Raw genomic sequence first — 12626 nt, 5'->3', positions numbered from 1 at the left:
CAAACTACATAATCATCAAAAAACTGGAGAGCTCATTAGACACATTTCATGAATACAAATAATGTTGTACTCTTTCAACATCAGTCCCAAGCACGGGTTAGAAAAAAGATGAACATGTCCTCGAGAGTTCCATGTGGCCAAATCTAGAGTGCCATCTTCACTGCAGTCTAGGCCTTCCCGGGGGGGCTACCATCTTTAGTACAAAGGACCCCCACCAACCAGGACCAATCAGTAACTACCCACTCCCAACAAATGTATCCCTTATCAGCTGAATTTCTCTAGATCCTATTTTACCCTCCTTCACAGAAACAATATAATTTCTCACTTCGTCCCCAATGGCACACAGTATCTCACTATCAGCATGCTCTTGTAGATTGGTATACTCCCTGATATCAAAGTCCAGTTCTTACAAAGGGGTAGATTCTCTCAACCAATATCCAGTGTAACTATATCAGCCCTGTTAGGATCAATAAATTCCACCCTTGCAATATCCTACGTCGAGATGGCATGCACATTGCGCATCCCAGGGAATACCTCCTAGATGTGCTTTTACAAAAACTGTAATTTAATTTTCTTTGTAGATGGCTCATGCCTCTGTGATGCTAGAGGCAAGTTGGTTGCTGGTTACTCTGTATTCTCTCCCGAGGGTGTAATAGTAAGCTCCCAAATTCTTAATGTGTTCTCTGCCAGATAGCTGGACTCATAGCCTTTGCGAGTGCATGCGCATTAGTGAAAAAAGTGACTGTCACCAAATGCATAGACTCAAGCTATGCTTTTAAAGTTGTATGTGCCTATGGACAATTAAGGAAAGTGTAGGGATTCCTGACATGAATCTCGGGCAGTGAAGAAGGGAGTCACAGCTGTATTAGTGAAGGAGGTGTGACCAAATAGTGATTGGTTGGCAAACCCACAAATGCCTGTAAGGCTGTGCTAGGATGAAGTAAGCTGCTGTCAGAGGCACAAGTATGGCTACCATACATGTCCGAAATTAGTTTATAGAGGCAGGTTGGCTTAGCTGCCTGAGAACTGAAATGCCGATCACGTGATTGGTGAATGCACAGTTTTAGTTATGTGCGATGAAAAGCTCTGCTCCCAAAGAGGATGTAGTCTATATTGCGTGGGTCGGCAGAGCATTATTGCATCAAGCTCCTATGGTTATGTAAAGCCAAGCCCCAAGGAAATACCATCAGGAAATCCGTTGTTAAAGTAACAGACTATCATACAGACCTTTGTGTATGAGTTTCATTGTGGAAAACTGTATAAAAACACTGATGTTTTGGTGCTTGTCAACAATCTTTTTTTGATGGAGATACTATGTTTGTTTTCTGGCCCTTTTCAGTTTAACTGTATAAAAATAAATATTGTCTCCTATTTCTTCACTGCTCTTCTTGATGCTCTAATGTTGCCCAAAATGATTGCTATTGTTAACTCTGCTGCTCACCAATCCATTCATGGTGGGGTGACCAAAGGAAATGCCTTGGCTGACACAGCAACTAAGCAGGAAGCTCTTTCCTGTTCTCAGGATGTACATTTGTTTCTCAAAAATGACTGATGCAGTGGTCTCCCTTGGTATCCCTGCAGGATCTTGCACTAATACAGGACAATGCACCAGAAATTGAAAAACGATCATGGAATGTGCAAGGACTTCTTCGGCAACTCTCCTCCTCAGCGCGTCAAGGACTTTGCCAAGGCACATAGGCCGAAAACACTGCATGCTTCTCAGGTAAGTCCTATTCTTTTCCAGGCACCCCACAGGGGTGAATCCTCCCCGGGATCGCCTCGGTCAGGAAAGGTCCACGGATCCTCCGAGATACACCGGGGGTGGCCTTAAGCTGTCAAAAGCTTGTACCGACCTATGAGTTGAGGGCTCTCCAGGGCCTATCACCAGGCATCTGTCTGGGGGTGCTTGGGTTATCAGTGGCCTAGCCACTGCTGCTGCCTGAGACTCCCAGAGGTCCTTTTACCGGGTCCCCACCCAAAGGGCCTCCACAACCTATAATCTTGAACTCCACACCGTCAGGACAAGATCTCATTGTCCCTCGCGACCGGGGCCACACTGATAAGCACAAAATGGGTGAAAGCCATGGGCATACTGCGAAAGCAAAAATGGCCGATCCCAAGAAAATGGCGACCAAGGAATGCAATAAGTCCATGCACAAGGGACAGGCTTCCACTATTCCTAGGCCAGGACAGAGCACAGGTGACACAGAAGGATGGTCACACTCTTCATCTTCCCCAGGCAAGCTGGCTGTTAGATCCACCTCTAGGGGGTCAAGATACTCAGATGTCCTTGCCTCCAATGGTCCCATGTGTTGCATTTGTTCCACAGACCAACTGGAACACTTCACAATGGTGCATGATGTACCCATTCTGCTCCTTTGCTCTATCGTCTTCATGGGGCCATCAGCTCAGTCAACCGTACTGGTGCCAGCGTCGCCTACTGCATGGCTGTCAACTGCCCCAGCAGTGACCTCAACATCGACCCCAGTATCGGCCTCTGCTACAGGACATTGATTATTTTAAAGGACTAATAAAAGAACTTGTTCCCCAATCTCTGCAGCTTCTCCAGTACCAAAGGCAAAGTTCATGCAAGAGGTCCACGATCGCATTGTAGATCTTCCATTTGACGGACAGGATCTCTTCCACTCCACCACCGACGAAGAGCTCCATAATCACAAAACATCGACCCAGACGGGTGCTTACCAAACTAGGTCAACTACCTTTTCACCAACCGGCTTTCTCTAGGGCATCTAGGCAAAATACCTTGGGAGGGCTTTGCGGATATCAACAGAGAAAAGCAAGAAACACTGACCAATCACTGAGTGCACATAGGAAGCAAGCAAGAACCTTGTCCAAAGGCGTTTGTTTTTGCCATTCTTCTTCCTCCAAAGCAGAGGCAAAAAAGTAATGAGATTCAATTGCAGGTCCATCCGACTCCAGTCGGCTGCAGACTCTCCCTTCAACTGAACTTTTGTCAACTCATTACCCAGGAACCCTGGGTCCTATCAATAGTGGCCCGGGGATTTTGTCTCAGCATTCTGCCCATTCCACCAGCTTCCCCTCCACTAATTCGACTGGGCTCGACGCCCCTGTTACAGGAGATACGCAAAATGTACAGGATGCAGACCATAGAACCTGTTCCCCAGCCAGTGAGGTCTAGGATTTTACTTGAGAATCATCTTGACCCCCAAAAAGAATCAGGTAAGCTTGCAGGCATTTATTGACCTCCCTAATTTCCCAATGAAAGGTTTAAGATGACTACAACTGTTCAAATACTTGGGTTCGAGTTGTTGCTCAATGGAGAGCCAGTGTAGTCTTTTGCGGTGTTCTGTAATGTGTGATTGACGACTCAATCCACAGACAGCCCGAACTGCTCCATTTTGGATCTCTTTATATTAGATTTGGTGGTGCCAATAAAGAGACTATTACAGTAGTCTAGTTTAGTATTTACAATTGCCGCTGCGATTGATGCTCTATTAGCTTCTGATAGATAGGGACGTATTTGCCAAAGAAGGTGTGTAAGAAATGCACAGGACGATTTTAGATGGGTCACATGCTTTTGAAAGGTCAAATGTGCATCAAAAAACACTCCAAGGGTTTTTACATATTCAGATACAGCAATATTATTGCCATCTATCTCATAGGTCTTATAAGAGTCATCTAGATTTTTCAGCCTATGAGGTGTGCTGATGATCAATAGCTCTGTTTTCTTACCATTAAGAGCAAGAGAATTTAAGGCCATGCATTTCTGGATTGCCTCATAGATTCTATTAATAGTTGAAAGATCATCTTTATAAACCCCAGATAGTTTAATGACTATCTGGGTGTCGTTGGCGTAGTTTGCAAATAATATGCCCATGGATTTTAGCATGTTGCATAGACATTTAATATATATATTAAACAATAGTGGTGTCAAGCATGATCCCTGGGGTACACCACAATCAACAGGAACTTTCTTGGATTTCGAGGAGCCCTTGGTTACACAAGCGCTTCTAGGACCAAGAAATGACTTTAGCCATAATACTGCTTCTGGAGAGCAGTGGCCTATATTCTGAAGTCTGTCTGCCAGGAGATTACGATCAACTAAATCAAATGCAGAGGATAACTCCTGCAAAAGTAAAAGAGCAGGACTACCTTCCTCTATGATTTCTATAATACTGGCCTTCAGATCCAGGAGCGCTGTTTCTGTTCCATGATTAATCCTGAAACCAGACTGCTCATTAGCCAAAATCATATTAGTTTCAACAAATTGTTATAGTTCCTGCTTTCCTGTTCTGCACTCTTGTTTCCCTTTTGGGGCTGTTAGTGTCTGGTAAGTGTTGTATGGTCACCTCCTATATTTCTGACAGAATATGAAATGAGGTATGAGATCACATATATATACCTGTATCGTGCAGTTCCGGAACCACTTAATTATTCACTCTTTGTTCTGATTAACATCTATAAAATAAGAGTGGAAAAACAATAGGAAAACAAATCAGACTAGTGTGTTATATTAGGCCAATTCATTTAATTAGGCACATATACAGTAATGGAGGCCTGAATTTTGACAAATGATTGCAGCAGTCAGTGAGTGCTCAGTTACTGCTAAAGCCTTAGCATGATCTAAATCAGACAACCAATTGGGATGTGTGTGGCATGGCTGTACAACCTACCATTCCTTAGCTTTGGTAGGTTAGGGGATAACCCCTATAATTATGTGCAACCCACACTCTCATGTGCCCCCCATAGTATCGGTGCCTCCACGCTAGGGCATAAAGTAACGCCTATGATACCAGGATTCCACATCTGATATTGTGATGATGTTGAATGAACCTTTTTCTGTTGAGCAAAATATTCTCTGGAGCTGCACTTATTCCTGTCAATAGCAAATGTCATTCAATATTACAAAAAGGTACCAAGTTATTACACTAATCACAAGGAGCTTGCTCCCTCTTTTCTTGTGTCACAATATTTTACAGTGTGAAGCATGCACCCAGGTAGCTATTTGTCTGATCTTGACATGGTGCAGGTGCATTACCCCTTGATGTACATACAATCACTGTGTTAGATAAAGCAACAAGCTTCCTCAGACCCTTTCAGCAGAGTATCATATATCTGGGTGTGAATAAGTCTGATAGAAGCAATCAATTTCTAGCAGTACTTAATGACACAATCATCAGTCAAGTGAACAGAATTGAGTGTGCTATTCACCGGTGATGATGAGAGAAGAAACACAGAGTGCCAAAAGAGCACCTCATGGGGACTGAGCCCTAGCTTTCTGTTAGCTGTACTGTGCTTGATGAACACCACTAGTGGCAATTCCTCAGTCAACCTAGGGCCACTCTCAGCACAGAGCTTCCTCAGGCAAGCTTTCAGGATTCCGTTCTGTCTCTCTAAGGCCCTCGCAGATTGTTGGTGATGATCGCAGTGTTGTTTGTTTTTAATATTAAAGGCGGCATACAGTTCACATACCATCTGCCTTGCAAAGTGAGTCCCTCTATTGCTGTTTATACTCACTGGCAACCCATATCTTTGAATAAAATTCCAGATTAAGATTTTGACCACTGTCACAGTATCTGCTCTTCTACATGGTAAGCCATCCCAAAAAACATCTACTGCTAGGAGAACATACTAGAAATTGTTACATTTCGGGATGTGTACAAAATCAACCTGTAGGTGCACGAAATTTGCAAAGGGCTGTGGGAGTGCCCCTTGTTTTGTTGGGACAGTTCTTACCACATTGTTCTGCTGACAAATGACACACTGTCTGGAGTAAGCTTGTGCCATTGTAGAAAAGTCTGGTAAAAAAGTGTCTTGATTGAAGGTTGCAATCATACCTCCTTTTCCTATATGAGCGAGTCTCTGATAATTGAGAGCCAGGTAGAATAACAGCGTTTTCAGGCCGGCAAGGTGACTGTGCACCTCTGCCAAAGAATGTCTTTGTGCAAATGACAGCCTCTCCTAGGCCCTCATTACGACCCTGGCGGAGAGGGGTTTACGCCAGCGTAATGCATGGCGTACCTCTCCGCCAGATTAGGACTTTCCGTAGCGCCATGGCGATTTTTACACCCGGATTTTCCGGGCGGAAAAATCCATGGCGCTACGGGTCCCCTCGTTAATTACGCCACCGTATTCTACGGTGGCGTAATTAACGCCTTCCCCACTCCCATTATACCCTATGGGGCAAAAATGGGAATGGGGAAGGGTAAATGGGGATTGGGGACTTACCGCCCCGCCAAGGTCGGAATGGGGCGGTAAGTCCGCCAACCCCCATGGCGGAGTTGGCAGCTCTGCGCCATGGTCCATGGTGCAAATTGCACCATGGACCTCCGCCAGGGTCGTAATGAGGGCCCTAGACCTTTAGTTCTTTTCAATCTCTGGAGCAGTGTCTTGAATATATGCTAGTTCTTTGAGCGTGTTAAGTGGAGGAGATTGTATCCTACTCTTTACTCTTAATAAGTATTCAGCAAGAGAGTCGGAAAATGCCATAGCAGCTGCATCTGCTAATGCATGTTGGTGAGAGACCTCCTCATTCAGGGGCTGGTGTGCTGCACACTTAATTATGGCTATCTGTTTGGGCAGCATCAGCTCTTCTAAGAGGTTTGCTACATAAACATGTTTTTAATTGGTGTACCAAATGATGTCAAGAATCCCCTCAGTTTCCACAACTGACCAAAATCATGTGCCACCCCAAAGGCATAACGGAAATCTGTGACTATGTTGAATGTTTGGTATACAGCTAGCTCACATGCTTTTGTCAGTGCTACAAATTCTGCTATTTACACTAAAGTGACATTGGGTAATCTACTACTTTCTATACCATCTACCAAGGAACAAACTGCACATGTAGCTACCAACTGCCCATACTTTCCTCTTTAACAAGATCTGGCCACAAAGTATAGCAGTTATACATTTTGGATTGGAGTATCATAAAGACCCTCTGAGTTGCAGAAGGTCATCAGTGAAAGCTACGCAACGGTAAGGTTAATAGCCATGTGTTTCTCTGACTATAGGAGTAGATTGTGGGAGGCTGGATTAAGCATTGGACAAGGAATTAGGTCAATTTTTTAATGAATTTACAGCAGCAACATTTCATATTTTGTTGCCCGTGATAGGGACATGTGCTTGATTTTCGATTTCAATAACAGGGCAACAATGGCATGGGGAACCGCTACTTTTAAGGCTTGCCTTACCTTCTAATGGACATATTCCTCCCATAGATTCCTCATCTTTGAGCTATCCCAGTTGACAGCTAATAGGTGGCACCGGTTGGCTCTGTTCTTGACAATCTTTTCTCATTGGTATTGTCTTATGCCGAGGTGGCGTCATTGGTTTGAAAGTACTGAGTCGTTGGTGCCATTTTCTTCAGTTCCTTTTTTCCACGGTAACACACCGGAATGAGAGACTATCGCTCGTCAGGAAAAAAACATTTTGCTTCATGACTGAAAAAATATTGAGCTTCAAAGCCTGTAAAACATGCCATTGGTCGATGTCTTTAATGGATCCCCACTACTCATGCCATCTCTGCCTTGAAAAAGGGCATGATACCGAGGAGTGTGGACCCTGTCAGACGATGATTCAAAGGCATTAAAAGAATGTCTGTTAGGCTGTTTATGGCTTTGGTGAAATCAAACCCAGTCAAATCTACTCCTATCACCATTCTTGGTCTGAGGAAAAGAAAAAGAAGCCGCACCACCAATCAAAGAGCTCCTCATCATCCTTGAGAACCAGTTTTTCACCCTCTTTAAGAGGGAGCACAAGACAAACTGGTCGAAGTCCAAGGAACTGGGTAAGACAGAATTTTCCACAGAATCATCCTCAGATTAGGAATGGGAGGTGTTTAGGCCCTCCATGGAAAAGATATTCCATGCAAAATCTGGAAAGTGTACAAAAGACATTTTCTTCAGGAGGTAAAAAAAGAAAAAAGGAAAAGAGCCCACACTGCTCCTGCACACCTCTGGCTTTGGGTAAAGATAAAAAAGGAAAAAGAGATATCAAAAAAGACATCAAAAGTGGCAGTGCCTCCAACCTCATTGGCCTTGTTGTTCACAGCTCCGAGGCCATCGAAAGTAGTATTGATGGCTCCTTCAGTGCTCTCAGATCAGACAGTGGGACTGACATCCACAGAAAAAGCTTTCGTTAGAAGGAGACTGATTGAAGAACCAGTCTCAGAGCCGTCCAAACCAGACAGTTCCTTCTATAATACCAGAGATAAGGTGTTACAGATGAGAGCTTTTGCATGCATTTTTTTGTAGCACAATGATGAGGCTCCCCCAGGCTTTCAACTGACTTCAGAAATATCAAGACAGTCATGGGCTGAAGAACTTTTCTAAACTCGATCCTTAGACCCTGCTACAACTACAAAGGACTTGCAGGAGTCCAGTGTGCTTTATACATCAGCAGACTAACAAATAGCGATGGAACCTATTTCAACCTTAGGACAGAATTCTTTTTTAAAAACAGTTTTTATTGATTTTCAAAGCATAGATAAAACAATCAACACATACTTCACTTACAGACGGCAACCCTACCCCCGACCACGCCCTCAGTGAAAATGACAACCAAGAAGAGAAAAAACAAATTATTTCCGGACTTGAACAGGCAGATGGATGGTCCAACCCCACAGATGCGCTGCAGCTAATCGACAGTAAGTATACAACATATGGACACCAAATGTCTTTCCGCGTCGAGGCCGGGTGTAGCATAGTTCCATAGTCCATATCCGTTTCGTAACAATTTAATGTATCAGACTTCCACTCTTCGTATGCAAGAAAACGACCCCTACCCCAAACCATAGCCACACTCCTCCTGGCCAACAACAGTAGCAGACCCAGTAACTTTCTGACACGTTTAGGCAGCTTGAGCGTGTAACCCAGCAGAGCTACAATAGGAGACAAATGCTTTCCTTTCACCCGCAATTCCTTCGATCATTTCAAACACTTGTGCCCAGAAAGAATGGATTGGAGGACAATTCCAAGCCAGGTGTAAAAAAGCCGCTGTGGAGACACTACTGCCCCAGCATTGGATGTTTCATAGATTCACATGCTTGAATATTCCCCGTTGTCAATCTGGGAATCCTCGGTAATTTAAAATAATTATATATATCAATGTTTTCCATAGGAAAAGGCATTGAGGATTGCCCATTATGTCTAATAAGACATTCACTTATGTAGTCCCTCCACCTCACTTTGTTAATTTATGACCCCTAAAAATGAGGTGGCACGGCCTAAGCTCCACCCCAGGCAGCCATCTTCAGATTTTTCAGTGCAGTCTACCAGACAGGCGAAATCTCTGTCAGCTCTCTGAGCTTTCATTATTTTTTTCTATTTAACTTTACAAGCTACAACCTTTTATTTCACTTTATCAAATTCATCTAGTCAAGGACTACCATCTGTGACTTACTGGACCAATTTTTTTCATTGAGTAAAGACCACCTTGGCACCATGGCTGAGGAGACAGGACCTGCCAAAAATACCCTCCTTGTTTAAGGATCGCAGCAGGTGCAGCAAGAAGATGGTGTGCATGAGGGACCCCCAGGAACAGTGCATTTACTGTTTATATCTTCATGATATTCAACAATCCGATATCTGCAAAACCTTCACCAACAAGACACTACAGGACAGACACAGAAGGCTGATTTTACATCTGGAGACCAAGTGCCAATATTATGGTGCTGAAACAGCTCCTGTAATATCTCACAAAAGAACTGAGAGACAAACTTCGAAGAGAAGGGCCTCTTCAGTGGTAAGGGGAATCGCCCCACCTCACAAGAGCAGGAAAAAGGTTGAGAACAGCTCCCTAATGCCTTCCTCAAGCTCTGTGGATCAAAAAAGCCATCCTCATGAAGGAAAAAGAACATCCAGAAGCCTGAATATCCTAAGATTATTACAGCGAGACCTGAACACAAAATCATTCTGCTTTTCTTGTAGCTCCTTAACCGCCTTCCTCAATTGGACTACTTCCCTTGATGCTGCGGATGATACATCTTCCACCATGGAGAGGCGTTGCTCTGCTTCATCTAGCCTGTCGCCATGCCTGTTGAGCGACACCTGCATATGATCGACCTTACAGGTAAGTGTGTCAATTTTGTTGTCTAGTGAGCTGATACCGGTCTGCAGCTAGGTCAGGATACACCTTATGTCCCTAAGAGTGTCCGGTGAGGACTCCGTTTTCAGTTCAACCGTCTCCTCCACTTCGGCAGTGCCTCGCGCCGCATTTTATTATGCCTGTGAGGGGGTGCCATATGGGAGTTTAGACTGGGTCTTATCATGCTTCCCCATTTTGACCCTGACTGATGCGCACCCACAGAAGCTGCAAGGATCAATCGGGCCAAGACAGTGCTCAGCAGCCCCACCACAATGCTGAAGGTGCCTGCCAAAGGAACACCCAGGGGAGCCAGATGTCACAAGCTGTCCCAGAACCTGATGTTGATGATCTCTGCCTTGACATAGCCTCTCACCGTATACTGGCTCCCCAGCTGGAAACGTACTCCTGCCTGTATTTGGGCACCTGGGCAACCTGCACTGTCATTCTTGAATGTGCTTTCAGGACCACCTCGCTCTCCTGAAAATATGCTGCCCAATATAATGCAGTTCACCGCCACAGCAGCTAGCACGCCCGCACCTCTGCAGAAGAGTGACGAGTCACCTCCAGCAAGAAATAGAAGCTCACAGCATCATGGCAGCGGTGCGAAAGCTGCTCCACCAACCTTCCGGCTCTTCTCAACTGTTTCCAGCCACTTTGTGGCCTAACCCGCTCCAGTAGGCTAAGTCACCTCCTCTCCTCTGTATGCTGAGGCCCCTTCACAACTGCATTGATACTAGGCACGCCTCCCGGGTCTGCTCACCAAAGCACGGAGGCAGATGACTGTTACCCCAGGCTTCAGGATCTCAATGGCAGGTGCTCCTCAGCTCCAGGAGCCTGAGTAACCCGGCAATACATGCCAGGCGCAGTGCCCACTCCCAGTACTTCAGGCCTGTCCACAGCCAGGCACTAAATGGTTCAGGCCGTATAACGATGAAGTGCAGGAGAGAGCCACCTCTGAGGACCACACAGAAAGGCCATCAGGAGATCTGGAGGCTGCACTAAGCGGGGGCCCAAGGCACTGTCCCGTTCTGCTGCACACAGCAGGAGTGCCGGCCACCACCTGCTCGGTTTGTCCCCCTGCTCCCCCTCATGTTTCACTTCAGCAGCGCCCCGCTGCCTGGTACCTCGGCCAGAAGCGCAGACCAGCAGACAGCACCCCACATTGCACACAGCAATCAGCAAAGCCACAGTGGTCCCCACCGTGCAACCACAGGTGTAAGGACTTGCCCTCAGAGCCCCTGGCCTTAATCGCAGCCTGCCGACGTCCTCCACCTCGGCAATCCCCCAAAGCCACTCTGCTGCTCCACCTCCAGGCCTCGTCACTAGCCCACGGCGACAGCTGCCCTTCGGATGCAACTGGCACCATGCAAAGCCAGACAATCGATCGTGGGCAGCATCAGCAGTCCGCCCGCAGCTTTCCGGGGTGAGTCGACCTTGATGAATCAGGATGTTAACCGGATTTGTGAAAGGTAACACAGGAGCTCACATAAGAGCTGCCATCTTGGTGCAGCTCTCGAGCGCCCCCCAACTTTAGGACAGAATTTTGACTCCTTTAGAGCTGTGGTAGAAAGAGCAATAGATACTTTCAATTATATATTGGCCTCAGACAAAGTTATTTGTCATGGCATTATGGACATCCTCAAACCTAAAGAGCCACAGGTACCAGTCCTACCAACCAGCCTCTGCACCTATTGGGGCCAAGGACATTTCCTAAATACATAGTGAAGGGCTGGGTGACCCTCAATTTCTGACCCTTCATCCTTCAGCAGATAGTCTTGTGATCCAAGCAGCAACGGCAAGCTCAAAGGCCACAGTTCTCCCATCAGTACTGCAGTATAGAAAAAAACTTAAGAAATTAGATGCTTAGGGTAGAAAATGTAGCTGCAGGCCATTTGGCTTTAAAAACTTTCAATGCAATGCCAAGAAGGCAACCGGAGGCAGGCGAACGAGCAGGTGAGCTCCGTCTTTGGGCTGCCCCAACAATCACGCATTCACTGCATCCAGGCTCCAAACGGGTAGCATATGCCGGCCGCAATACCGACCATAGTCCTATTCCGGTGTTGCGCCCATTCAACACCAGGAGCACACAGGCCTCTGGCTGCACAGCGCTGGCCGCTGATGGACCGCGACAGATCCATCAAGGTGCGGTCACAGTGAGCCTCCATGAGCGCATTCACCCACCGAGGGCGGAGGGGGCTTCAGGATTGAGCAGCTGTGTGCCCGCCTGGTAGGCAAAAATCCTGGTCAGCGGGGACTGCAAGCTCCCAGGTGGCAATGGTTAGGAGGCCAGAGGATTAGGCGGTGGGTACATCAGGCGAGCAGGAGAGCGACCCATCTGCCGAACCAGTGGGCTTGTATTCTTCTCCCCTGTCTTGTGCTCGCCTCCCAGGCGGTGTTATTGACAAGTGCCCCGTGCCCCCAGATGACAGGGGAGAACGCACCAAGCTTTAGGATCAACTGCGTGAAGGGCTCCAGCCGAGAGGGGGCCCTGACAAGTTGAGCTTTGAAAGCCCCCTCACCAGCCGCCCAATCAGCTTTGAACACCACAAACCTGCCTC

The 12626-nt window shown here is 46.3% G+C and overlaps 1 protein-coding gene and 1 long non-coding RNA gene across 2 annotated transcripts in view; one reads left to right on the top strand and one right to left on the bottom strand.

The window, feature by feature from the left end:
- The window catches only part of LOC138556815 (uncharacterized), a 583894-nt gene that overhangs the window by 37089 nt on the left and 534179 nt on the right, over positions 1 to 12626 (bottom strand). The window contains exon 3 of the long non-coding RNA XR_011298145.1: positions 4385 to 4440. This is a non-coding gene — a long non-coding RNA (uncharacterized lncRNA). The remainder of the gene's footprint in view (positions 1 to 4384; positions 4441 to 12626) is intronic.
- HORMAD1 (HORMA domain containing 1) overlaps positions 1 to 12626 on the top strand; it is a 2731278-nt gene that overhangs the window by 2598890 nt on the left and 119762 nt on the right. The window lies entirely within an intron of this gene.

Source organism: Ambystoma mexicanum, chromosome 1p (assembly GCF_040938575.1).
Source record: "Ambystoma mexicanum isolate Mex_15411 chromosome 1p, UKY_AmexF1_1, whole genome shotgun sequence".
NCBI lineage: Eukaryota > Metazoa > Chordata > Amphibia > Caudata > Ambystomatidae > Ambystoma > Ambystoma mexicanum.
The sequence above is the reverse complement of the archived record's forward strand: the minus strand, read 5'-3'. Positions and strand labels throughout refer to the sequence as shown.